General features: G+C 42.0%; 1 protein-coding gene across 5 annotated transcripts in view; it reads left to right on the top strand.

Annotated features, from left to right (window-relative positions):
• Window positions 1–27538, top strand: part of lobo (coiled-coil domain-containing protein lost boys) — a 140398-nt gene that overhangs the window by 72153 nt on the left and 40707 nt on the right. Inside the window, exon 1 of one of the 5 annotated variants that reach the window (XM_087348481.1) lies at window positions 2027–2971. The exons of the other annotated variants lie outside the window; for them this stretch is intronic. The gene's annotated coding sequence lies outside the window, so the exon portion shown is untranslated. Of the gene's footprint in view, window positions 1–2026; window positions 2972–27538 lie in introns of those variants that run through there. 5 annotated transcript variants of the gene reach the window in all.

Here is a 27538-nt window from a genome sequence, read left to right as displayed (position 1 = left end):
AACAGATATATCAATTGCTTTCTGCCCCCAGGATGTCTAGCGTCCTGGGAATTGGGACATCCTAAAATTTATTCCAAAATTCATAAAAATGTCTATTGGTTTCTGCCCAAAGATTTTTAGAGCCCTGGGAATTGGGAAATCCATAAAATTAATTAAAACACACAAAATTAACAGAAATATCAATTGCTTTCTGCCCCCAGGATGTCTGGCGTCCTGGGAATTGGGACATCCTAAAATTTATTCCAAAATCCATAAAAATGTCTATTGGTTTCTGCCCAAAGATTTTTAGAGCCCTGGGAATTGGGAAATCCATAAAATTAATTAAAACACACAAAATTAACAGAAATATCAATTGCTTTCTGCCCCCAGGATGTCTGGCGTCCTGGGAATTGGGATCCTAAAATTTATTCCAAAATCCATAAAAATGTCCATTGGTTTCTGCCCAAAGATTTTTAGAGCCCGGGGAATTGGGAGATCCATAAAATTAATTAAAACACACAAAATTAACAGATATATCAATTGCTTTCTGCCCCCAGGATGTCTAGCGTCCTGGGAATTGGGACATCCTAAAATTTATTCCAAAATCCATAAAAATGTCTATTGGTTTCTGCCCAAAGATTTTTAGAGCCCTGGGAATTGGGAAATCCATAAAATTAATTAAAACACACAAAATTAACAGAAATATCAATTGCTTTCTGCCCCCAGGATGTCTGGCGTCCTGGGAATTGGGACATCCTAAAATTTATTCCAAAATTCATAAAAATGTCCATTGGTTTCTGCCCAAAGATTTTTAGAGCTCTGGGAATTTGGAGATCCATAAAATTAACTAAAACACTTAAAATTAACAGAAATATCAATTGCTTTCTGCCCCCAGGATGTCTAGCTTCCTGGGAATTGGGATCCTAAAATTTATTCCAAAATCCATAAAAATATCAATTGCTTTCTGCACCCAAAAGTTTCTAGCGCACTGAGAATTCGGAGATTCGATAAAATTCCTTCAGAACACGCTCGTATAAGATATTTTCATGGTATCTAAATCTTCATATCATAAGTTTTGAAAATCACTGCGACATCTTTCAGAACAGTTGAATTACCATCCTCGCGTATAAATTATACGTGCATATCAGATCCCATAGTAAAACAGCATCCTGACCCCATGTGGCAGAACAATTCTTAGCTTCGACGGCTCGTCTGAAATGGAAGTTGGCACGAAGCCATCTTGGACTCTCCTTTCGCTTCCCCTCCTAAGTTCAAGATAAACAGCTGACGAGGTTTGTGTGAATGATGCTGGTGAAAGTGTTACTACTGTTTGTTAGTGTGTATTTCGCATTGGTTTATATTGATCGAGATATGGTTTTGTGTAGCGGTCGTGGTAGGTTTAAGTAATCGCGTAACTGAAACTATTTTAAACGTAAACTGTTCAACCAAATGTGACGGAAACGATACTCATGAAGGCTAGAACATGAGCGAACATGGCATTGATCTCACTTCTACTGAGGATTCTCATTTCTCTGCCTGTTTACCTGTATTTTTGTGTTGTCATGTGCCTGATTGCATTCCGGACTTTTCGCGTGCGTATAGAATTAAGGATTATTGTATTTTGTTCATTAGCCTGCTTTTACGTTCCATACATTCTGTCAGATGGTGTGATTGTATTTCGTATTTGTTCTGCATCTTTGTGTTTGTATTGTGTTGTAGGAATAATCATTTACAGTTATACGTTTGTATTTGTAGTTGTCAACGAAGGCAGTGTTTGATTTTTTGACGTAAATACGTCTATATTTTAGGGTCAGTGTCATTCGGCAAAAATGTGTTACGAAAAAGTGTTATGAAAAAGTGTTACGAAAAAGGGAAACGAAAAAGTGTAACTTCATTGTTATGTTACCTAGGAATCCTCATCTGTTTACTCAGCATTGTTGTTATCTAGGTAACGTAAAACTTCATTGTTATGTTACCTGGGAAACGTCATCTGTTTATCAACAAATAAACAACAATGGTTACCTTGGAAACCACAGTACATTACATTACCTTACCTTACATTACCTTACATTACATTGCATTACATTACTTTACATTACATTCAGCTACCACAGACCCATCTTAAGCGTAACTAATTCAAGTTAAATAAGCAATGTCTTAATCAAACTTATCTCAATTGTAAAGCGGGTATAAAGGAAATATTTAGAATAAAGCCAATATATAAACTTCCTTTCCGTATAGACGTATTTACGTCAAATTCTCCGGAACCGTGGTTCCACTGACAACTTTTTAATTCGGATTTTGATATGGTATTAAGACAAAATGGACAAAATGATTCTCATGAAAGCTATGTTCCAAGATACTCCAGGAATACGCGTATTTGTCACCGCACCTAAACATTTTGGCAAGTCTACAAATTTGAATATGCTAAAATGCTTCCTGGAAATATGAGTGGATAAAAGTAGGAAGGCTTTAGAACTTATTAAGGGCACACGCAATTCTAAGTTATTTGTGGACCACGAATTAAACATAACTAACGAAGAAACAATTATGGAGGTATGTGTGAAGGTGTTATTATTTATTTTTGGTGATTTTCTTGAATATTATGTGCAACATGAATACCTATCAAATAGTGAAAAATTAAAAAAAGAGTGCAAGAAAACTGTTCAGTTCTGGTGTGATGACGTAAAAAGTAAAGTTTGTCCCACTATACGCCATGTAGGCGCTTTGGGTGAGAGGAGGTATAGCTCCTCTCTTCCTTGACCTCGGCAGTAGATGGGGGTGAGTGGTCAGCATCACGCCCCGGCCGGCTTTACCCCCGGGAAAGGACGCCGGTACCCATTGTAGAGGAGGCTGAGTGGGCCCCAGAGCCAGTCTTGACGCAGAGGCTAAAGGAAAAATCCTCTGCCCCCGTCGGGAATCGAACCCCGGTCGTCCAGCCCGTAGCTAGTCACTATACTGACTGAGCTATCCCGGCTCATGGTGTGATGACGTAAGTTGTGAAAATTATGGGTGAGAATGGTATATGTGTTGGTTTAGAGAGATTATCAGAGTATTTACCCAATCACTTTGATTCTAAAGTATTTGTTCTGAATGGTTACGAGAAGAATTTTGTAGCGTTGTTAATTTTAATCTCAAAAATTTTGAAATTTAATGAATTTGTGTAGTGTGCATTACAAATGGAAATTTCATACGTAGCTGAGATAAACGTCTCTGGACTAAATAATATTACAAACATCGAAGAGTTATTCAGAATTGACATTCATAAAATCCTCTCGGGCGACCAGCCATGTTAACTTGGAAACAGAATGCTCGTGAAACTTATGTAAAAGAACTTTAAGAGGAATTTGAGGAGAAATTACAACATTACTACCTGTGTAAATGAAGATGATCATGAAGATTTAAAGAGATTCTTTAGTGCATTTTACAAAAGTTATTACATTAAACTGAATAACATATCCCTCCATCGTTTAATGTTTTTTGTAGCAGTGACACTCGCTCTATGGTGCAAGATATTCTTTGAAAAAGCGATTGTACACTCGGCTTGTCCACTTTCTTTATGGAACCCGAAGGTTCATCACCGCATTCACAAAAGCTAATCTTGATCTAATTTGGCTAGGGATGGTTTTGCAGTTATTTTAGAATGAAAATACAACAATCCTTCCAAGATCAGCTTGAAAGAATTTGTCGATGCAAATTATTTGGATATACGTAAAAAGAAAATTAATTCAAGAAACTGTAGAAAAGTGTTTTATGGGTATAAGTATTTCTCTCTGGTAATTTATAACGAGGCACTCCGTTGCCTAGTGTGTACTTATTTCTTATATATTAGACATGTTTCTAATGTTACAGTGGACATTAAAGTGTGAATTGTATAATTTTCAGATATAATATTGTATAAGATATTAATCTTTTAATTATCTTATATTGTGATTGACGGCCAATTTTAATATATTTTTAATACTATTTAAATTATAATATTGTATGTTTTTATTAATCCAAATTTTGTGATTGGTGGAAAATAGTTAAGAAGTTTTAGTAAAATATGTGTTTTGCGTAACAGGCCCTCCGTAACATTTTGTAATCAGTCGAATGCTGTCGGTATGCAAGCTGTCCATTTTACCGATTTATGTTAGGAAGGAGTGGTATTGGTGTATGAAAATGTAGTTTAGGCAACATTAGTTAAAAATACTTACAGCTGTCTGACACGCAAAGTATGACGTCAGATGTCTTGTTAGCGTCTAATGGTTAACATCCTTGCAGCCAAAGTGGGTATCAATTGTTAAATGTCTAATGTACGGTGGCCAGAGTCAATTGCTGACGTTCGGTGTCCGGCATATAACGTTTAAACGTCTATTACAGTACTCTCTTGTCCATATTTTATAACTGTTACAACGATAATCGTGCATTGCCTTTTTATGTTTGTGAAAATTAACTAATATTTTAAACTAAGCAGTTACAACATTTTTCTTCCTCCATATATTTATTACAGCTGGTACTGAGATAAGCAATATATACCTATTCAAATCATATTTATTAATATTTTCATGTGTCTCTCATTATTATTATTATTTAGTGCTCTGTCTGACGACAGGTCGATATGAACAGGATCCTTCCATCCTTTTCTCGGACTGGGACCTGTTCATATACGTTCTTGGCAGATGATCCAGAAGTGGTTTGCCATTGCCTTCTTCTGTGTGTGAATGGATGCCACGGAGAAACCGGGGAAGCCCCCGGAGGAAAACTCCGTGTTGCCTAGACCACGGCCTTGCCCAACACAAGTTATAAATTCGGGCACCGCCGGGAATCGAACCCGAGACCCCAGGATTACAAGGCCAGCGTTCTAACCGCTAGACCACCTCATCTTATTATTATTTAGTGTTCTGTCTGACGACAGGTCCATATGAACAGGATCCTTCCATCCTTTTCTCTGACTGGGACCTGTTCATATACGTTCTTGGCAGATGATCCAGAAGTGGTTTGCCATTGCCTTCGTCTGTGTGTGAATGGAGTAATTGTTGGAATGCCACGGAGAAACCGGGGAAGCCCCCGGAGGAAAACTCCGTGATGCCTAGACCACGGCCTTGCCCAACACAAGTTATAAATTCGGGCACCGCTGGGAATCGAACCCGAGACCCCAGGATTACAAGGCCAGCGTTCTAACCGCTAGACCACCTCATCTTATTATTATTTAGTATTCTGTCTGACGACAGGTCCATATGAACAGGATCCTTCCATCCTTTTCTCGGACTGGGACCTGTTCATATACGTTCTTGGCAGGTGATCCAGAAGTGGTTTGCCATTGCCTTCGTCTGTGTGTGAATGGAGTAATTGTTGGAATGCCACGGAGAAACCGGGGAAGCCCCCGGAGGAAAACTCCGTGATGCCTAGACCACGGCCTTGCCCAACACAAGTTATAAATTCGGGCACCGCTGGGAATCGAACCCGAGACCCCAGGATTACAAGGCCAGCGTTCTAACCGCTAGACCACCTCTTCTTATTATTATTTAGTATTCTGTCTGACGACAGGTCCATATGAACAGGATCCTTCCATCCTTTTCTCGGACTGGGACCTGTTCATATACGTTCTTGGCAGATGATCCAGAAGTGGTTTGCCATTGCCTTCTTCTGTGTGTGAATGGAGTAATTGTTGGGATGCCACGGAGGAAAACTCCGTGTTGCCTAGACCACGGCCTTGCCCAACACAAGTTATAAATTCGGGCACCGCCGGAAATCGAACCCGAGACCCCAGGAGTACAAGGCCAGCGTTCTAACCGCTAGACCACCGTGGCGTCTGGTGTCTCTCATATACCTTTTAAAATATAGCCTAATCTCCGCATTTAAACATGGTAGCGACAGAAACCAATTGATATTTTTGTTAATTTTTGAATAAATTTTATGGGCATCGAAATTTAGACTCCGCTAGCAATATTTGGGGGCAGAAACCGGTTGAGAGATGAATATATTTGTGAATTTTTACAATTTTTGAAATCGCTTTCTGAGTGAATTTTTGAGATTTTTATGGAAATCTAATTTTCCCAATCTCCAGCTCGCTAAAAGTAGCAATTTATATGTACGACTCAGGTACTTAGTTTAACGTCACATTTAACTTGATGAAATTAGCTGTGTTGCGTTTAGCAGCTAACGTGCAAAATTGACGGATGATTCTTAAGGTTTTGTGGGAGTGGTCTGTATCGTTATGGGAGAATTTGTCGTGGTCGGTCGTCCTTTTTTTTCTAAAGAGTAGCGTGCCTAGTTCTGCAACACTCTTTGGAAGCCTTGTCCGTCTGCAGTGAGGTCTTCTCGTCTGTCTCTTTCCCAAACCCGTCATTGCTTTCAGTAGCCGTGAAAGCTCAGGGCTTTTATGCCCGTCAGTGTTCGTCTTCAGGCAGTAGGAAAGACTTTACCAACCTTGAGACACTTGTTAGGTATTGCTGTCTCTCATTTGCTTCATTACGAGTTCTTAACCTCGATCCCCGACCCACGTTCACGTCCAGCCCTGACTTTGGTGAAAGAATCGTGCTGTTTCAGGGACTCGAACCTCGTTTGTTCAGCTCGTGGTTCCCAGTGCCTTTTGAGGTGATCCTGAATGGACCCCAGAGCTACTTCTTTGTGTCATGTCCATTTCTTTGAGCCCGTAGCACTCCACTTTAATATTATACGGATGGGACATACAATTTAATGGGCGAGATTTGAGACTCACGAAGGTGTCGTTACTGGTCTTGTGGGTTGCAGCGTTTAGGAGCAACATCGCCATCTTCAGGCGAAGATGGTATTTGCACGTTCACATGGCTTTATAACCCACAAGACCAGTATCGACAAAGTTAATGGACGTTTAGTGTATTTTGATATTGCCTAAACCCTATTTACATGTTTTGGTTTTAAGTTACATGATTTTCAGTGCTAGTAACGTAGTCGTTCACTATCCTCGTCTTCATATATACACGGGTCCTTGTTTCTTACAAGATACCGAAAGAAAGCTGCTAAGATTGTTCAATTTCTTTTACACCATAAATGCCAGTTGTTTACAAAGAATCGAAGGCAGAGTTTGTGAACCTGTCTTCACCTACCTTCGGCGTTGTAAAGGACAAATCTTGTTGGCGAGCAGACCTCCCAGTGTTATAATAATTGTCGATATATGTGAACGCGTTATTAATTCCGTACATTTATATTTAAATGCATTTGCTGCGTTACCAAAATGCTACTATACTTTTAAATACCCCCCGCCCCCCCCCCAACCCAAATCACATTCACGAAACTCAGCATTGCAATAACAATTTATAAGTAAATCGCTTTATGCAAACTTTTAAAATCTATGTGGTTTTCTGGGCAAGAGATAATCGGAGAATTTTAGTCTCGGTGACCACCAGGTAGACATGTAACTCTACAGGCTGTGGTCGTCGAAATATATACCGTCGTTCATATTCATTTGTCTGCTTCATTGGTGCACTTTTAGTTTGCGAATAGGCCGTGTTTGTATTGAGGACTCTGGAACGCAAACACAGTAACACAACGGAAAACGTCAAGTCCTTGAAAAGATACAGCCATAAAAGAAAAAGGAAATTGTCTCGTCTGTTTTCGGAACAGTACCTCGCCTCCTCCCCAGAGCGGTTCTATGGCACCACCAGAAGCAGAACTAATGTGGGTCTCGCCACTCCCGTCCTTTGAGGGGGAACTCGATGGGGCTCTCTGCTGAAGGAAAACATTTATTACTTTACAGAAAAACTTGCTGTTCTTCGGATTGTGGCCTTGTAGATAGTTACTGACGTTTCGGTACCATATATTGCCTGCATATTCAGGGTTCACCAAAATCCACGCCTTTTGCAGTGCAGTGACAGCTTAAGAACGTACTGGAGAGTTTACTCCTGAACGGGGTTATCCCAGTGCGAGGTCCCTGTGCCTCCGTAATAAGCAGAACATAGAGAAAACGGGTCATAGATCTTACTTCGAGTGGGAAACGAGCCTTTCAATGTTTTCCGGTGTCTGTTCATTTCTGAAACTTCTACCAGAAGCTGTGGTTTGAAACTTCTCCTTTCCTTGTCTTCGAATGTTAAAATACCATCCGAATATTCATGGCGTTGCTATCACAGAATCATTATTATTTTTTAAATGACTACTGTGAAAGCACGGTGCACAGCCAATCACGTCATCCATATTTACTAAATTAAATCCTAGCTGAACGTTGTAGCTCAGTTTGTTAAATTACCTCCCCGGGTCCGCCAGTGTTTTGTGTAAATCAGAATGAAGAATGAAGTTTTAATGCCACCCCACTCTGTGCGCAGGTCACGTCATGTTGCAACCTGCCGCGTCAGTCCGTCATTTCTCTTTCGACAGTCGAAGTGCGAGGATGTCTTTTTCAAAAGTGCAGAGAGAGTGTTCATTGTCGCACATGCCAGAGAGATAAAGGGGTACAATTGTAGATTCTCCTGTGCAAAAACAAATCGACGGTATCTCGTGTGGTGAACCGTTTCCCTGAGACCGGAAGCGTGCAGGACAGAAACCGTTCTGGTCGACTTTCGGTGGTAAGTGACGAAACCGCTCGAAATTTGTTCTGCTCTCCACGAAAGTCGCTGAGGAAACTTCCTGTTCACAGTGGCTTGTCTGTCCTACGAAGTGAAATAATCATGCAAGAATTCGTGCCACCTAGTTAGGAAAGACGACTTCAGTACTGTCTATGTTTTACACACTTTACTCGAGGTGGCGTATGAGCCGGGATAGCTCAGTCAGTATAGTGACTAGCTACGGGCTGGACGACCGGGGTTCGATCCCCGACGGGGGCAGAGGATTTTTCCTCTAGCCTCTGGGGCCAACCCAGCCTCCTCTACAATGGGTACCGGGGTCCTTTCCCGGGGGTAAAGCCGGCTGGGGCGTGATGCTGACCACTCATCCCCATCTAGTGCCGAGGTCAAGGAAGAGAGGAGCTATACCTCCACTCACCCCAAACGCCTACATGGCGTATAGTGGGACAAACCTTACTTTACTTTTACTCGAGGTGACGTAGACATTATAGATGAAGTTTTCGATAATAATGAAGCGCGGGTGTTCCTAAGTAACTAGAACAGCGGAATATGGATTGCTCAGAATCTTAATACCTTCCATAAAAGATCGTTAAACATCTTAAAAAGTCAGAGTGCTTTGTGCTGTTTCCCGATGGATCCCATTTTCTTCAGTGGCGCGATAACAGCTTAATTAATAAATTAATATCATTGTGTTTTTTGTTTTCTTACGACATTGTAATTTATTCCTTTGACAAATAGAACATGTACCAGGAATAGTTTATGTGACCTTCCAGTCACAAATTAATAGCATGTTTCAGCATGAAAATCACATCAATTTGCTCTTAATTGAGTAATAAGTACGAGGTTCGATCGGAAAGTTTCAAGACTACGCGTATAAAAACCCGTACAATTATCTCAGGTATTAAATTCATCCATCACCCTCGAAGTAGTTCCCCTGGGAGTGAACACAACGATCCCAGCGCCGCTGCCAAGCCTGGAAGCATCCCTGGAAATCTTTCTTTGTCAGCCTGTCAAGCACCATCTGTGATTCTGCCTGAATCTCTTCTATCGTCTCAAATCTCCTTCCCTTTAGCTGAATTTTCATCTTTGGGAAGAGGAAGAAGTCACACGGAGCTTAGAAAGGAAGTTGGGGTCGGTTCTTGCAAGATTTTTGAGCTCCTGACAAACGAGAAGTCGATTCTGCTTCTGGTCTTCAGACAGGATGCGTCACATGTGGAGTTCTTCCTTTAGAATCAGCTGACAGGTCCCATAGCCTATCCCAACAATGTCGCACAAATCGTTGATGGTACGACGTCGATCTTCGTGAATGGCCTGCCGAATCTTCGTAACATTTTCGGGCGTTGTGCTCGAAGATGGTCGGCCAGAACGCTCGTCATCATCGACAGAGGTTCGGCCATTTTTAAAACGTGAATGCCACACAAAAGTTTGTGCACGACCCATTGCGGACTCCCCAAATGCTTGCTGTAGCATTTCATAGGTTTCCGTAGCCGTTTTGACGAGTCTTTGGCAAAATTTGATGCACACGCCATTCCGGAATCGCAGGAGGGTCGGTGTAATGCACTACCAAAACGCCCGTAACTAAGAAACAAATGCTAATTCGATGATGCCGGCCGGCACACTGATTCACTATGAATGTAGGCCGCACCCCCTAGCGGCAGAAGCTCGTACTACATCCGGTTCGCCCTCTATTGACACAGTCTTGAAACTTTCCGATCGCACCTCGTATGGGGCACTAGGTTGAGATGTGAAAGTACGGACAAAGTAATGAATGCTCAGCGTTTGCCGATATTTGCACATACAGTGAACACCGAAATTTTAAAAACTTAGATTACTAAACGATATTTTGTTGACCTGTTGATATTTTGAGCACGATTCGAAGCATTGTTGAGGGAACGGTGCTCTCAGCTAGTCAAAAAATTCCTCGCCTTTTTGGCGAAACTGAAGGTTTGTTACCGTGTTAACAAAAGACTGTCGCCAGTACCTGTCTTGAGACAGGTAAATCCAGTTTGCACACTCCAAGGATACTTCCGTAGGATCCATTATGATGTCATTCTTCCATCTTTTCCCTTCAGGCTTTCCAAACAAAATTTTTCACGTATTCCTCATTTACCTCGTGCGCGCTACGTGCCCCGCCTATCCCATTCTCCTTGATTTATTTATTATAATATTTTTTTTGGAAAAAGAGTTCAAATACCGAGCTCCTCATTATGCAGTTATCTCCATCCTGGATTGTGTTTCAAGTTCAAAGGAATTCATAAAACTTATGCGATATAAGTTGTTTGTTCGAAAATGGTAGAAGGGCCCCCACGTGTCTTGCCCGTCCCTCTAGAGCAGTGGTATTCAACCTGGGGTACGCGAAGACATCTTAGGGGGTACGTGAAATTTAAAAAAAAAAATTATTTTACGATAAGCACTGAATATACAGGACCAGATTTAATACATTATTTTGAATGTAATTTATTTAATTTATTTTAGATGTAATTATATAATATGTATAACTTGGATTATACACCAACAACTTTGGGGGTACGAAGTTGAAGAGAAATTATATCTGGGGGTACGCGAACAAAAAAGATTGAATACCACTGCTCTAGAGCAGTGTTTCGCCGTAACTGGCGTGCTGCGAAATTTAAAAGAAATTTTACATCGACAGGTTCTTGTTCGAAAAAGAGGCAATATACGTAGTATCTTTCGTAAATAGATTTCGCAAAACACATACACAATGGTTCATCATCAGTAGTTTATTCGACACGCGTTTTATTTATTCTTTCGTATGCCTGCATCCTTATATTTTATTTATTTATAGTATATTTAACGACGTTTTTCCAGTAGCTCAGACCATATAGCGTTGATACATCCTTATAGGACGCTGATATATATTTATGACCATCTACAGTTTCGTATTCCCTTTTCGTGAAGCGACATTTTGTGGTGTGCCGTCTTGTGTCCTTGACAAATTAGGGCGTACCGTCGGTAGAAAAAAGTGGGCTCCTTAACTACGTGGCACGCACGAATTTGGTGCCCGTTAAAAACATGGGAATGATTTTCTTTGTGAATTATTTGTTCCAGAATAGAAAATTATAATTTGTTACGCATTGTTACAGGTGTGTAGTTAGTAGTGATTGTGCAGTATCAGAGTCTTTGGATTAGGCAGTGTGATCAATGACTGTTGCAGGTGGTATTCTGTAATGAAACTGGCCTCAGAGTATGGTGGTTGTTGGCAGTGTTTCTTGAGAGCAATGTGCAATTTAAGTTCTGGTTTACAAAGCAGCCTAAAAATGATGAGCATGTCAGTTCAGCAGAGTAAAGCGACGATTCGCCTGCTGTGTAAAGACGTGTGATAAATTGAGACAGATTTTCTGACTTTCGGTTTTGCTTATCAATTCGTGAATGGAGAAGAATTTCCACACGCAATAGTTTAACTGCAAGAAATCTGCGCATGAATATTTTGCGAATAAACCATTAGACCGAACGAAAGTTCTTAGAAGTGCGGAACTAGGAAGTTAATTAAAACAGAAGTCAGTTCTTACACACGAGTGTTTATACCAGGGGTGGCCAACCCGCGGGCCGCATGTGGCCCGCCTTGAACATTTTTCCGGCCCGCGAGATTCATCACACTTTTACAAAATATATTTATTTTATAATGGCCAAAGTAGTGAAAACCAATGTATTAAAAAAATACATTATTTGTGCATCCATATATTCATTTCATTATTTTTATTTCATTCATATTTATATATTTCTATATTTAATTTTTAGCGCTATATATTTCTTTACAATGTACGCTTAGTATCATTATTATTATATTATCTATGTTTATATGTAAGAATAATAGTAAACACAATAATAATAACTCATTATGTTTCAATTTTTCACTCCAAAAAAATGTCTATAGTGTATCTAAATCTAATATGGGGATATATAATTTTATATGTGGCCCGCGGAGTTATGATGCATTTCCAAAGTGGCCCGAAAGATCATTTGGGTTGGCCACCCCTGGTTTATACCATCGTTCGAGGTCTCGTGTTTATTTGACTGATGATAATAAAAAGGCGTATACCATCGGAGAGGCCATCAAAATGTGTGAAATTATGCGTAGTGAAACAAGAAACTTATGGCAAAGGTATTTTTTCTTTCTTTGTAGTAGTTCCGTGATTAGACGAATTGAATCGATGTCAGCAGACATCAAGGAACAGCTGCTAACCTGGATCGACGTTAGCAGATGTTGCGAGGTTTACCTCAGCTGTTTGCGTCTGTCAGATACTGCCCTCAGGAGCTGACGTGTTCAAGGCTGTGGATGACAGTATCATTTCGGAAGACATTTCTTGATCGAACGTTGTCGGCTTCTGTACAGACGGAGCTGAGGCTTCGACAAGACGCAACTCTCAAGCTGGTGTCAGGCAGGTTGCTTCTCACGTATAAACATCACACAAAGGTTTTAGAATCACGTGACCTTGAACCACAATTACGTATTGTGTTATAGAAGGCCTTGAAAGTCGTGAACTTTTTAAAAGCTTGGCCTTTGAACTCGCGTTTATTTGCATGATGAAATGCAGGCAAATCACAAATAGCTTCTGTTGCATCTGGAGGTAAGGTGGTCTTCAAGATGTGAAGTTCCTAAATCGCTAGTTGAATTGAAGTAGAATGTATATAGGTTTTTACAGAACCAAGAAGTGGATTGATCCCGTCATGTTTATCAGACACGTTGGATATGCTCAACAGACTAGAACACATCTTGTTAGCTTTCTGTCAAAGTTTCGGGATTCGTAAAAATGACCGCTTTGGAAAAGGCTTCGTGAAAGTTGACACGATGTTAATGTCTTCAAGAAGTTGATGAATTCCGATAAGTCAAACTTGAAATTCTGACACGCCTCACTAATCTTGAGAACAATTTTGATGACCGCTTTTCAGACCCTACTCGTCGTCAGCGTGAATGGACCCGAAATCCACTCGCAGTTACAGTCGGTGATAAAGTCGGTACGTCAACCTCCTTTAAAAATCACAGGATTTTCTGTTGTAATTTCACTGCGATGTGCCACTTACAATTAATTGGAAGATTCGCCTCTTTCTGATTTTTGGATTTATATCCGACGCGTGGAGCTCTTACAAATCGCGATCGACGTGTTAGTAGGCTTCTACGTTTTACGCGACATACCCCGTGTACGAAAAAAACCTTTTCCAGCAATGACAGCAGTTAAATCAAAGTATCATAACCGCCTTCAGCTTCAAGTGGCTGACAAGTTTCTGTATCATCCTTTCATCCTTTCCAAAGGGTAAGAACTGTCGAATGCGCGATTTTTTTTTTTAAAAAAAATTTAATGGTGGCACCAAGACGAATTTCGGGAACGGAAGGCTCTAGACCAAGGGTTCTCAACCTTTTTCGCTGGGATACCACTAATTTTAATTTAACACATTAAATATAAGATAGTGTAATTGCGTCATATTGTGAATATTATAACAATTATTTATTTTAATCCGTCTGATAATTGAGTTTTAAGTTCTTAGATATATTTTACACCTGATGATGGTTTTATAAAAAGCGAAACATGTGTAAATGTTCCGAAATGTAAATCGATCAATCGATATGGAACATGAATGATATTTTATTATCTTAATTATAAGAAATTTTAAATATTGTGATCAGACGGATTAAAATAAATAATTGTTACATTAAATATACCACTCACCAAATGCTTTCAGGGAAAACTATTATTTATGTTAATACTGACTTTTGATTTTCTTACTTAGTTCGCGTACCACTCAACATTGGCTCGCGTACCATAAGTTGAGAAACGCTGCTCTAGACCATGATTGCCCGTGGCGTCTTTTAGTTCCGGAACGGAAACGTACAAAATATGAATTTAGTTTGTATGGGTCAGTTAAGAATTACACTTTTCTCTAAGACATAAATTGATACATTTTAGGCCTGCATTATCTGGGTTAACATAGGCACATACAATGGAGTAATGTTTTAGAGAAACGTGGTATTATAAATTATTCTCGGGCTACCAGTCTCGTCCTCAGGGTACTGACAGTACCCCGAGGACGAGGACGAAGATGGTTCTCGAAACGTTGGCATTTTCTTCATTAAGCCACCTGGCATAGCTGGTACCCCGAGAAGAATTCACATACTTAGTCGCCGTGAAAGCTCCAGATCATACAAACTTGGTATTATTCACCAATATTTTCTATGTGTGCATGACACGATTGGATATCTTTAAGAAAACCAGATAGCAGCTAACAACACCTATGACTGATATAAAATAGTTATATCATGCGCATTTAATTGCTAATTGACTAGAATAGGGTGGTCCAACTTTTTTCCTCTCTCGGGCCAGAATAGTTTTCGTGTTGGACCCAAGGGCCAGAAACCCCTACTTTCACTATTTTTGCATTTTCGTTGCCTTTAATAATACTTATTCAGAAATGACAAATTACCATCGCATATGCCACGGTGGTCTAACGGTTAGAACGCTGGCCTTGTAATCCTGGGGTCTCGGGTTCGATTCCCGGCGGTGCCCGAATTTATAACTTGTGTTGGGCAAGGCCGTGGTCTAGGCAACACGGAGTTTTCCTCCGTGGCATCCCAACAATTACTCCATTCACACACAGAAGAAGGCAATGGCAAACCACTTCTGGATCATCTGCCAAGAACGTATATGAACAGGTCCCAGTCCGAGAAAAGGATGGAAGGATCCTGTTCATATGGACCTGTCGTCAGACAGAACACTAAATAAATAATAAATAAATAATGCCGAAATATGAATTTTATTTAAATGTGCACAAATTACTTTAGAGTTGTATATTATTTTGCTCCTGCAACAGCTTGTGTCTCTCACAATTTTTCACCTGGAAAACTTACACAAATTATTTTAACTCCGCTACTTTAACAGCTTGTATCTGACACAATAACAATTTGTATCAGTAGAACGTACATCTTACGCGTTTAAAGTCAGTGGCTTTAGTGAGAGCACTGAGCAGAATGTTCCTTTACCAGTGACTGAATATAAATTTCGACAAAAGAAATGGTTTGTACTAACTAGTAACAAATTGACAAATAATTTCGCGGGCCGGATCCGGTCCGCGGGCCGCGAGTTTTGACACGCTTGACCAGAGAATTTGATTGCATCCTTAATAAAAACATTTACCTTTAATATAAATATCGTCTTGTGGTAGGTTTCCACCCTTCCTTGCCGTATTCTTGGTACACAATCTTTGTTCGAAAGTTCATCATAATTTGTGTTCGACGTATTTCAGCCTCAACATTGTGGCTTCCGTTTCCGTTCTTGCAGCTCTTACGAACTGCGTCACCTGTTTCTTGAGCCTCCTCGTACCTCGGGCAATTCTGTTTACGATGGTTTTTATCGTCTTATAGAGCTCCGAGTATTATGCCAGATTGTGCATCTCGTTTCACTGTTATCTCTGTGAATTTTGAACAGCCCTCTGGAGTATCGTTTATGAACGATGCACATCGTCGTACTGAGTTATTACTCCTTGTTCGGCGTCTAAACAGGCTCTGGTTGTGACGAGCGGATGGATAATGTAATTCACGATGAGCCAACAAGTACCACGGAAGTTTCAACAACATTTACCACAAGATTTTAAGCGTCAATAATTGCACTAATGGCAATGAAACAGTTGAATTGTATCACTACGCATGTTTTTGTATTGTGTCGCTGATTTCGTGATCACGAGTGCTGGTGTTTTATGCTGTTATTATTTAGTGTTCTGTCTGCCGACAGGTCCATATGAACAGGATCCTTCCATCCTTTTCTCGGACTGGGACCTGTTCATATACGTTCTTGGCAGATGATCCAGAAGTGGTTTGCCATTGCCTTCTTCTGTGTGTGAATGGAGTAATCGTTGGGATGCCACGGAGAAACCGGGGAAGCCCCCGGAGGAAAACTCCGTGATGCCTAGACCACGGCCTTGCCCAACACAAGTTATAAATTCGGGCACCGCCGGGAATCGAACCCGAGACCCCGCTAGACCACCGTGGCTCTTTTATGCTGTAAGAAACAGAAATATCCCTAGAACAGAGTTCTGTCTTCACGTGCTTAAGATACGTTTACGTTGAACCCAAAGGTATCGATTGTGAATAATAATTTCTCACTGGTTTATTGACGGTAATTTTTGTAATGATCTCGTATCATTTCGTTTAGTTAGTCTTGCTACTTCGTTACGAAGGTGAAAGATGTTTTTCTGCAGTTCAGATTTTACGTGGGTTACTAAGTCCCTTCAGGCAACGGTAGCTCGACTGGGAGTCGAAAAGGAACCCCCCTTAGAAGACTCTCCCATTGGTTTTCTCTGAATGAATGCGTTAATACAAATTGACGGCGTATTGTGGGGAAACTAAGACGGTTGTAGTAACAATCTCTTGGGTAAGAATTCGCGTGAGATGAAGAGGAAATTGATAGATTTTGTAACTTCGTGTGCTTCGTCAGGTTAGTCGCAGAACAGGAAGGAAGCTCATGAGTGAGGAATTAATCACGACTTGATCTCTGTACCAGAATCACGTAATTTTTTTTACGATTTAGTGGAGGACGAATCTTTCCTGGGGCATTACACGTTCCCCCCCCCCCCCCTTAATTGCATCTTCGAAGGAGCTGAATAACAGAATGGATGATGTTCACTACATTCAGTGCAACAAAGTATATATATACAGGCATACCTCGTTTTATTGCGCTTCGAAGATATTTCGTTTTTCACAAATTGAAGGTTTGTGGTAACCCTGCGTCGAGCAAGTCTATCGGCGCCATTTTTCCAACAGCACGTGCTCACTTCGTGTGTCTGTGTCACATTTTTTAGCACTAAAGAATTTTTTAATTAAGGTGTGTACATTTTTTTAGACATATTGCTATTGCACGCTTAATAGACTAACTTTTATATGCAATGGGAAACCAAAAAATTCGTGTGACTCGATATATTGCGGTGGTCTGGAACCGAACCCGCAATATCTCCGAGGTAAAGTAAAGTAAAGTAAAGTAAAGTTTGTCCCACTATACGCCATGTAGGCGCTTGGGGGGAGTGGAGGTATAGCTCCTCTTTTCCTTGACCTTGGCACTAGATGGGGGTGAGTGGTCAGCATCTCGCCCCGGCCGGCTTTACCCCCGGGAAAGGACCCCGGTACCCATTGTAGAGGAGGCTGGGTGGGCCCCAGAGCCGGTCTGGACGCAGAGGCTAGGGGAAAAATCCTCTGCCCCCGTCGGGGATCGAACCCCGGTCGTCCAGCCCGTAGCTAGTCACTATACTGACTGAGCTATCCCGGCTCATAATATCTCCGAGGTATGCCTGTATAATTCCTGAGTTCTATTAGAGCCAGGACATCTGAACACTTGCTAAGTCCTTCATCATCACGCGAATTATCCGTGTTGCACACAAGAAAAATAATTAGAGACGATCCTGTTTATCTCAGTCAGTATAGTGACTAGCTACGGGCTGGACGACCGGGGTTCGATCCCCGACGGGGGCAGAGGATTTTTTTCCTCTAGCCTCTGCGTCCAGACCGGCTCTGGGGCCCACCCAGCCTCCTATCCAATGGGTACCGGGGGTCCTTTCCCGGGGGTAAAGCCGGCCGGGGCGTGATGCTGACCACTACCCCCATCTAGTGCCGATATCGAGAATTAGTAGGAGCTATAACGCCTCTCCCCTCAAGTGCCCACATGTTAGACAGCTTTAATTTTACTTTTCTGTAAGTAGAGATGATACTTCACAGCTGTCCTCGCTTGAAAAGTCTCGAGTATGAGTCCCCGGAGGGGCATTATGGGTTTATTACGTAATTTTATGCTAAATCCTCTCCGTCTCTATAACGGCCCTTAACATACGCTAAGATAGGCTAAATAAGCGTAATTAATTAATTAATCTTGTCCGTCTAATCACAATTTAAAATTTAAAATTAAGATAGTTAAAATATCATGTGATGCTTCCTTATCGAAACATTCGATTTACATTTGGAACATCACTTTCTCACTACATGTTTCGGTTCTTAGATGAACCATCTTCAGGTGTGTAAATGGAATCTGGAAGTGAACATCACTAATAACTGATAAACAACTACAAAAAAGTTGCATATAAGAAATTATGATTAAGTTTTAAGTTTATATAATTGTAATTTTTACACACCTGAAGATGGTTCATCTAAGAACCGAAACATGTAGTAAGAAAGTGATGTTCCAAATGTAAATCGAATGTTTCGATAAGGAGCATCACATGATATTTTAACTATCTTAATTTTAAATTTTAAATTGTGATTAAACGGACAAGATTAATTAATTAAATATATATTTTCGCAATATGACGCAACTCTATCATCTTAAGCGTAATTAAGTATAAACATGCATAAAATATTAAAAATAAACTTGATACACGTTGACTTCGGGACACTGGGCAGTGTAATTCACAGTGGTTGTTCCAAAAGCACCCGTGTTCGAATCCGCGAACCGCGTGTTTTCATTTTAGTGTGTTTCTCGTTCAATTTCTGACCGATTTGATGGATAAAGGCAGAGAAGAAACTTGCATTCTGCTAGAATTAACGTAGATGGCATAAAGTTCAATTGAAGTTCACGTGGAACCTACGATACGGTCACGTGTTCGAATCCACGGAAGGACGTAAAGTGTGGAGTGCTTTTATTTTCGTCTCGTATTGTCTTTCTAATGACGTCACTGGCAGAAACGTTGTAAAATAACAGGAAGGGAGTGAAGAATTGAAAGGCGCAGAAGGCAGTGGCTGTGTCGAAACAGCAGTTATGAATCCGTCGTACTTTGAACTACTGTGACAGATGAATTGCGAGTTGACGGCAGAACACTTGCTAAATCATGCAGTCGTTTCGAATCCTTGAAAGAGCAGTTTTATACGTGATTTTATGAAGTGTCTTCGTTACGATGACATTAACGGACGAGTTGCAAAATGTGCGTGGACTCGGAAGATATCGGTTCATTTGAAATGGACAAAGACTGTACCCGTAGCCTGGTTCGGTGCTGCTGTTCTCCGACACCCCTTCGTTCGCTGAGTAAGCAATTCATCACTTCTCTCTCTCTCTCTCTCTCTCTCGCCCGCGAGACGGCAGTCTGCTGTGTCGTGCCCGCGAGCCTTTGTGGAGGTACACGGACTGAGCGAAAGGAGAGTCACAAAAACCGCGGTCGGTTGCGCGGAAGAGGGGGAGGAGGACGCGGCCTTCTGCGTTGCTTGGGTCGTCTGCAGCCTGTCACGCAGGCACCGCCGACCCGCGAGGAAGGTTTTTTCTCCCCTCACCCTCATCCTCTCTCTCCTTTTATACGTCGTCGCCGTCACTGCCGCGATAAGCAGCGGCCGACCGGTTGCGACCCATTCTCGTTATGCTGCCGGGAAAACCTACCGCGAGTTCCTCCAGAATACGATGAACAGCACAATGGAACCTCACTATTCAGGAACAAAGGTTTGGCAAGCCTGTTCCAGGTCATTACATGGCTCCAAATACACGAACTTTACTCTCGCGATGGGAAACCCCTGTCCCTTCCTGTCTGTCCATACCCAGTCCTTGAAGAAACGTGCGGAAGAACAAAGCAGTGCTGAATTTAACTTGAAAAGAAATCACAGATCCTAGATGGAAATCAGTACTGAACGCGGTTCCTTATACACGCACAATACAGGCATTAACAGAACATTTTAAATATACTATAAAATTCCTGGGCTGAAATGGCACCCATGACCTTTCGTAGAAACTGTAAATATTTTCCGAGATATAAATAGTTCCACCATGCGTAAACCCCCTCCACCCATTCCCCGGAGGAGAACATTTGTCGTCAATACAAAGATGTTGTTCGCCACGGTGGTCTAGCGGTCAGAACACTAGCCTTGTAAGCCTGGGGTCCCGGGTTCAATTCCCGGTGGTGCTCAAATTTATAACTTGTGTTGGGCAAGGCCGTGGTCTAGGCATCACGGAGTTTTCCTCCGGGAGCTTCCCCGGTTTCTCCGTGGCATCCCAACAATTACTCCACTCACACACAGAAGAAGGCAATGGCAAACCACTTCTGATCATCTCTGCCAAGAATGTATATATGTATGAACAGGTCCCAGTCCGAGAAAAGGATGGAAGGATCCTGTTCATATGGACCTGTCGTCAGACAGAACACTACAAATAATAATAACAAAGATGTTACTAACTCGTCTTTATTGCTTTCCACTGTCCGTCCGGAATATCGTTATCCATTAGCTTGTTGTATTGTTTCTGTTTTGTAACTTCGAGTCTTTTAAAGTATGACGATTAAAGTTTACGTCAAATTTTAACGAGAACGATGATGTTTTTCGATCTGCTAGTAGCGAAGCACGTGACATCCCGGGCCGCCTACGTCACGGGGACTTACTTAACTCTCGCGTACTATAGTAACATAGTATCGATCTGTGATCGGAATATGTGATCACGTGCACATGCTTTCAAAATTCCGACCTCCAAATTTCATGCCTCAAGGCCACGGAAGGACCTCACACCCTCTTACCCCGCGGCTGAAATCTATAGTACAACGTTCCTAGCTTTCCTACGCAGAGAGTTCTGAGCGGTCTCCACTTACTGTGTCCTTGAAGAATGCAGTTTTGTGACGGCTGATATAGATCTTACAATTATAGGTTTGAGGTGGATGGAACTGGCTTTGGATCGTGTGAAATCCGAGGCTTAGTTTATTTTTTTGGTTCCCAAACTGTACAGTCGAACAGAGACAATGACGAAATGTAATCCAGATCGAGAATCGAAATCGATACCCTCACGAAGAATGTTGTAAGTTGTTTAGTTTAACTAGACCGAAGGAGAAATGTCACTGGGGGTCGGTAACCCAGGCCAGGATTCAGGTAGCTGTGTTTCCACATCCCTTCAGACCAGCAGCAGTCCAACATTGTCGGTCTACAGCCAAGAAACTAACGAACTTTGGACTACAAAACAATACAGAGATCGTAAACATTTTTCCGCCGCGAAAACTTCGTGTCGCTGGGTAAGGAGACGCTTTGTTTATAAACCTCGCTTGAAGTGGTAGATTAAAGGCTATTCAAGCAACAGTGGATACCAGTGCTAACTGTTAAGTAAACAGATGGTATACAACATTTGTGAAAAGAAAGTACTTGACTATTATAACACACATAATACCATTTCATGGGCGTATCACTTATAGTCGAAACATGTTGTGGGTGTAAACAATACATTTGAATGTTGTGTTGAACGCATTCTAATATTTTTATTAGTAGATTCGCGTATTAGGGGAGAACAGGTAAATGGCTGTCGTCTAAGATAAATTCAAAATGAAACAAAGTATACGCTAAGTTACAAATCTACATAAGGGGTTATTTAGTCTTTAAGAAAGCTTTAATGAAATGCGTTGAACATAAAGGTATTTCAGGAAGATGTCCGTCTTCTGGGTTATTGCGCTGTGTAGTCTGGTCGATGTTAACCAACGTTTCAGAGGTCATACTGCCTCCGTCATCAGGGCGATCATCGCCCTGATGACGGAGGCAGTATGACCTCTGAAACGTTGGTTAACATCGACCAGACTACACAGCGCAATAACCTAGAAGACGGACATCTTCATACTCACCGCTGTGAGAACCTCAAGTCTTACGTATTTCAGGAAGTTATAACTAAATGAGTTTCCCCGCTCCTGAGGGCAATGGCGGTCACTATTTTGAAATCACTGAAGTAAAGAGGAGAGTGACTGATTGAATGTGTTTTATTTGTGAGTATTTTTTATAAAATCATGGGAACACAGAACAAACAATTGTCTTGCGGAAACAGGTGGCGAAAGTCGCTTTTGCACTTCATAGAATCAAGCGCTAGGTGGCAGCACTAGCTGAAAGCATCTGTCCACTGTCGTTTGTCGGAAAAGAACTTGACTGACCGTCATTCCCCCGACCTCCCCTTCAACGTGAAGACTTTGACGACATGCATAAATCGCTGTTGTCGTCGGGAGGCACACGATTCAAATCGAGGCAGGGACATCGCATAAGCTGTTTGGGGGTCTTCGTGGATTTCTCTCACTGGAGTAGAAACGGCTCCTTCCTTCCACATTCCCACCAGTTCATTATGCATTATTTCCTCTTTCATTTTGGCAACAGTTCTTTTTATCATAAATTCACTTAGTCTATTGCTGAACGAAGCCACGGTGGTCTAGCGGTTAGAACGCTGGCCTTGTAACCCTGGGGTCTCGGGTTCGATTCTCGGCGGTGCCCGAATTTATAACTTGTGTTGGGCAAGGCCGTGGTCTAGGCAACACGGAGTTTTCCTCCTGGGGCTTCCCCGGTTTCTCCGTGGCATCCCAACAATTACTCCATTTACACACAGAAGAAGGCAATGGCAAACCACTTCTGGATCATCTGCCAAGAACGTATATGAACAGGTCCCAGTCCGAGAAAAGGATGGAAGGATCCTGTTCATATGGACCTGTCGGCAGACAGAACACTTAAAAAAAATGCTGAACGTGTCGGGGACAAAATTTAATCGAAATCTGTTGAGTAGTTTCGGAGTGAAAATGTGTTCTTGATGTGGTAATTTCTTCGTTTATTAGAAGGGACAAACAGCACGTGTTTTTTGAATTTACGGAAAATGAATATTTTGTGTCGATGGAACCAGTGTTAAAGTCGGCAGAAAAGCTAGCTAATTGATCGGCCAAGATGATATTAAGCTTTCATGGAACGTAAAGCAACCTACCGAAAAGTTAGCTAAGGGCGGTACCTAAAGATTGATTACCGTGTTCATAAGATCGTTCTTTGACCCTGTCGAGAGGCAATTCCGTCCAGTCCACCCGTTCATTCCTTGTCCCAAATCCATTTTGTATCATCTTCCCACCCCCGCCTGAGACTTTCACGTGGTCTTATAACTTGTATTTTTTTTTAAACACCTCGTCCCTGAAATTAAATGGCAAATACGCTCCTGGCAATTTTTAGATCAGATTTATACGCGGACGGTTCATGGAAAATGTGAGAGTCATATCCGAGCCGTGAGGTAAGCTGGGTGAAGAGCGAATCCGCCCCAGGTGTTTCTTTTTCATCAGACGGACTTCGAAAAGGGGCGGTCCTGGCTCTGCTCTCGTATCTCCCGACCTGACGCAGCCCCCCCTCTCCCAACCCACCCTTTACCCCGTCACTCCCATTGTGAGACAACGTGCGAATCGCTTTGAAATGTCAGCTACAGTGTGATCAATTATTACCGAAACTACGCTTTTACGTCACACTGTGAGAACAGACTTCTGAGGAGAATATTTTTATTTAAACGAGAGAAAGTACCAGGGGAATATTTCTGTGGATTCTCGTCATCTCTTCAGGCGAAGGCTGTGATAGTATCTTCAAGGACAACATGGATTCCTTTGAGTACCGGGGTCCTTTCCCGGGGGTAAAGTCGGCCGGGGCGTGATGCTGACCACTCACCCCCATCTAGTGCCGAGGTCAAGGAAGAGAGGAGCTATACCTCCTCTCACCCCAAACGCCTACATGGCGTATAGTGGGACAACAGCTGGAAAGTTGAATCAGCGTCACTGAATAACCACTGAGAATTAATCAAGATGAGAACCAAGAAACTTGCGTAATGAACAGCTTCACCTACAAATTTCTGATGGAGAATGAGATGGATGGGAAATGTATCATGCATGAAGAACCAAGAATCGCTTATAAAATTTTCCTTTGAAAACCTTCAAGGCCCAAAAAGGAGTACAGACGAGGGAATAAAAGAGTGGTCTTAACAGTTACAGTTAGAACTGGTTCGAGCTGGCTGCCAACGTTTGCCTGGAGGGACAGAAGGAAACCACTAAAATCCGCATTCAGAAAGGGGGGACCCCCTGGGCCGAAATTTGACCCTCTGGAACTTCGAAGTAGGATCGCGAACATTCGACCGAGAAGTTCATATGTAAGGCCTACTGAAGTGCCGTGCTTCGTGACGCCTTGTGTGGCCTTAACCCGCAGAGCACACTATGAGTGTTATTCAACTATTAAATCGTATTCGATGAAAGAAATATCCCATTATTTTGTTCTTGAGGTCATAAAAGTCATGGATTCAAGATGCCTGTGAACTGGTGTGCAAATAACATCTGATGTACTGTTTACTTACAGGCATTGTATCAACTACATTAGTTATGTATCGTCTAATTATATATACTAGGATGATTATAAATTATGTAAGAATCAGTAGTGCACTGATTTAAGCTAGTTCTCTCATGATTATCATGAGGAGAAATCCGGCAAGAAACATTTTGAAAATGAGGTGCATTAAAGAGGGGCTCATTAGCATTGATTGGACAGGTTTAAGGGCTGCAAGACCTGTTCAGATTTTCTTTAAGATGAACATTTATTTTGGTTCTGCGTACAGCGTGTCGTCTTTGCTTATATAGACCATATTTTTCGTTTCTGGTAAAGCTGTTTATTTTATTTATTTAGTGTTCTGTCTGACGACAGGTCCATATGAACAGGATCCTTCCATCCTTTTCTCGGACTGGGACCTGTTCATATACGTTCTTGGCAGATGATCCAGAAGTGGTTTGCCATTGCCTTCTTCTGTGTGTGAATGGAGTAATTGTTGGGATGACACGGAGGAAAACTCCGTATTGCCTAGACCACGGCCTTGCCCAACACAAGTTATAAATTCGGGCACCGCCGGGAATCGAACCCGAGACCCCAGGATTACAAGGCCAGCGTTCTAACCGCTAGACCACCTCATCTTATTATTATTTAGTATTCTGTCTGACGACAGGTCCATATGAACAGGATCCTTCCATCCTTTTCTCGGACTGGGACCTGTTCATATACGTTCTTGGCAGATGATCCAGAAGTGGTTTGCCATTGCCTTCTTCTGTGTGTAAATGGAGTAATTGTTGGGATGCCACGGAGAAACCGGGGAAGCCCCCGGAGGAAAACTCCGTGTTGCCTAGACCACGGCCTTGCCCAACACAAGTTATAAATTCGAGCACCGCCGGGAATCGAACCCGAGACCCCAGGATTACAAGGCCCGCGTTCTAACCGCTAGACCACCGTGGCGGTGGTAAAGTTCCGTAAAGTTTTGTATTTTTCTTATTCTTGGCTTTTCCGATATCTTTGTATCATTCATGTTTTCGTATCCCACTTGTCAATCATCACAGCTGTCTGTCTTCACATTATTTTCGTTTCGATTCTCGTTAGTGATTCGATTGGATTCAAGATCCTGGACAGAGCTGCAACTTCTTTGACATGACTGCGTGGCTTGTGGCCTAAAGAAGAATTGCAGGCGTCTCACGTCGTAAGATCCGCGTTGCATCGTGTAGATCAGTGGTATTTAACCTGGGGTACGAGAAGACATCTTAGGGGGTACATGAAATTTAAATTTTTCTTATGATAAACACTGAATAATCAGTAATTTAAATACTTTAGATGTAGATTATATACTATGTATAACTTGAATTATACACCAACAACTTTGGAGGTACGAAGTTGAAGAGAAATTATATCTGGGGGTACGCGAACAAAAAAGGTTGAACACCACTAGTGTAGATAGTCCTCGCTTCGGTAATTCGAAACTGTTTGTTTGCTTTCGTTAATCCCGTTTGGTTTGGCACGTTTATGTTACGAAATTTGATGTGTCCTTCCGCAATATTGAAGTAACTGGGTTTCCATTCGGTAAGCATTGCAAACACAGTGATATATGGTCGTCTGACAAAGTTAACATTTCGCTATGTATAAAATTGATATGACCATGCAACACAGCCACGTGGCAGGCGTCACGACGGCCGCAAAATTGAGCTTGTCCTTGAAAGGTGGTGGGCTCATCACGCCGTAAAGCCGTATGAAAGAATGGAGGTAACGCTCCACGAATTCCTAACATCGGCACTAGATGTGGATGAGCGGTCAGATTCACGTTTCTGTCTCTTTATCCCCCGAAGACAGAGCCCCGGGTCTTATTAGATAAGGGACTTAATGTATGTGTCCGCTCGTGCTGACGGAGACTAGAATCTGAAACGCCTGCGGGAATCATGTCTTAGTATGGAATGGATCTGAACATTTTGATCTGCTGTTCAACTGTGAATTAGAATTTGTATCTGTAATTAATGAACGTCAGTGGCATCTGATAAATATATGGCCTGCTATTAATGTAAACCACAGTTTTATGCATTTATAATATTAAATCATAAAAAAAAGCTGAAGTCAAAATATGTGAAATGCATTTGTCTCGAGTCCAGTAAGCTGCCGGTCGCTTCGACCGAATTGTGATCCCAAGGAGGCAGCCAACGGATAAGCCTTTTATCTCAATTACGTCCAATTTTTCCATGGATCTCGTTTAATCAGATATATTGATCGGTGCACGTTCTACGTCATCTTGACTGACCAATACGAATTGCACCAACAGTTGTGTGATGCGTTGCTATTAGTGATACACTCTCTATGGTTAAAGCAGGAGCCATAGAAACATTATCGATCAGGACCTCACTTAATATCGATACGGACACCCAGCCTCCGATTCAATGGGTACCGGGGTCCTTTCCCGGGGGTAAAGCCGGCCGGGGCGTGATGCTGACCACTCACCCCCATCTAGTGCCGAGGTCAAGAAGGAGAGGAGCTATACCTCCACTCACCCCAAGCGCCTACGAGGTGCGATCGGAAAGGTTCCAGACTGTGTCAATAGAGGGCGAACCGGATGTAGTACGAGCTTCTGCCGCTAGGGGGTGCGGCCTACATTCATAGCGAATCAGTGTGCCGGCCGGCATCATCGAATTAGCATTTGTTTCTTAGTTACGGGCGTTTTGGTAGTGCATTACACCGACCCTCCTGCGATTTCGGAATGGCGTGTGCATCAAATTTTGCCAAAGACTCGCCAAAACGGCTACGGAAACCTATGAAATGCTAAAGCAAGCATTTGGGGAGTCCGCAATGGGTCGTGCACAAACTTTTGTGTGGCATTCACGTTTTAAAAATGGCCGAACCTCTGTCGATGATGACGAGCGTTCTGGACGACCATCTTCGAGCACAACGCCCGAAAATGTTACGAAGATTCAGCAGGCCATTCACGAAGATCGACGTCGTACCATCAACGACTTGTGCGACATTGTTGGGATAGGCTATGGGA

This window comes from Zootermopsis nevadensis, unplaced genomic scaffold (assembly GCF_977971745.1).
Source record: "Zootermopsis nevadensis isolate Lab colony 2312 unplaced genomic scaffold, Znev_1.0 Znev_ptg000013l, whole genome shotgun sequence".
NCBI lineage: Eukaryota > Metazoa > Arthropoda > Insecta > Blattodea > Termopsidae > Zootermopsis > Zootermopsis nevadensis.
Note: the sequence above shows the minus strand (reverse complement) of the source record. Positions and strands in the feature narration are given on the sequence as shown.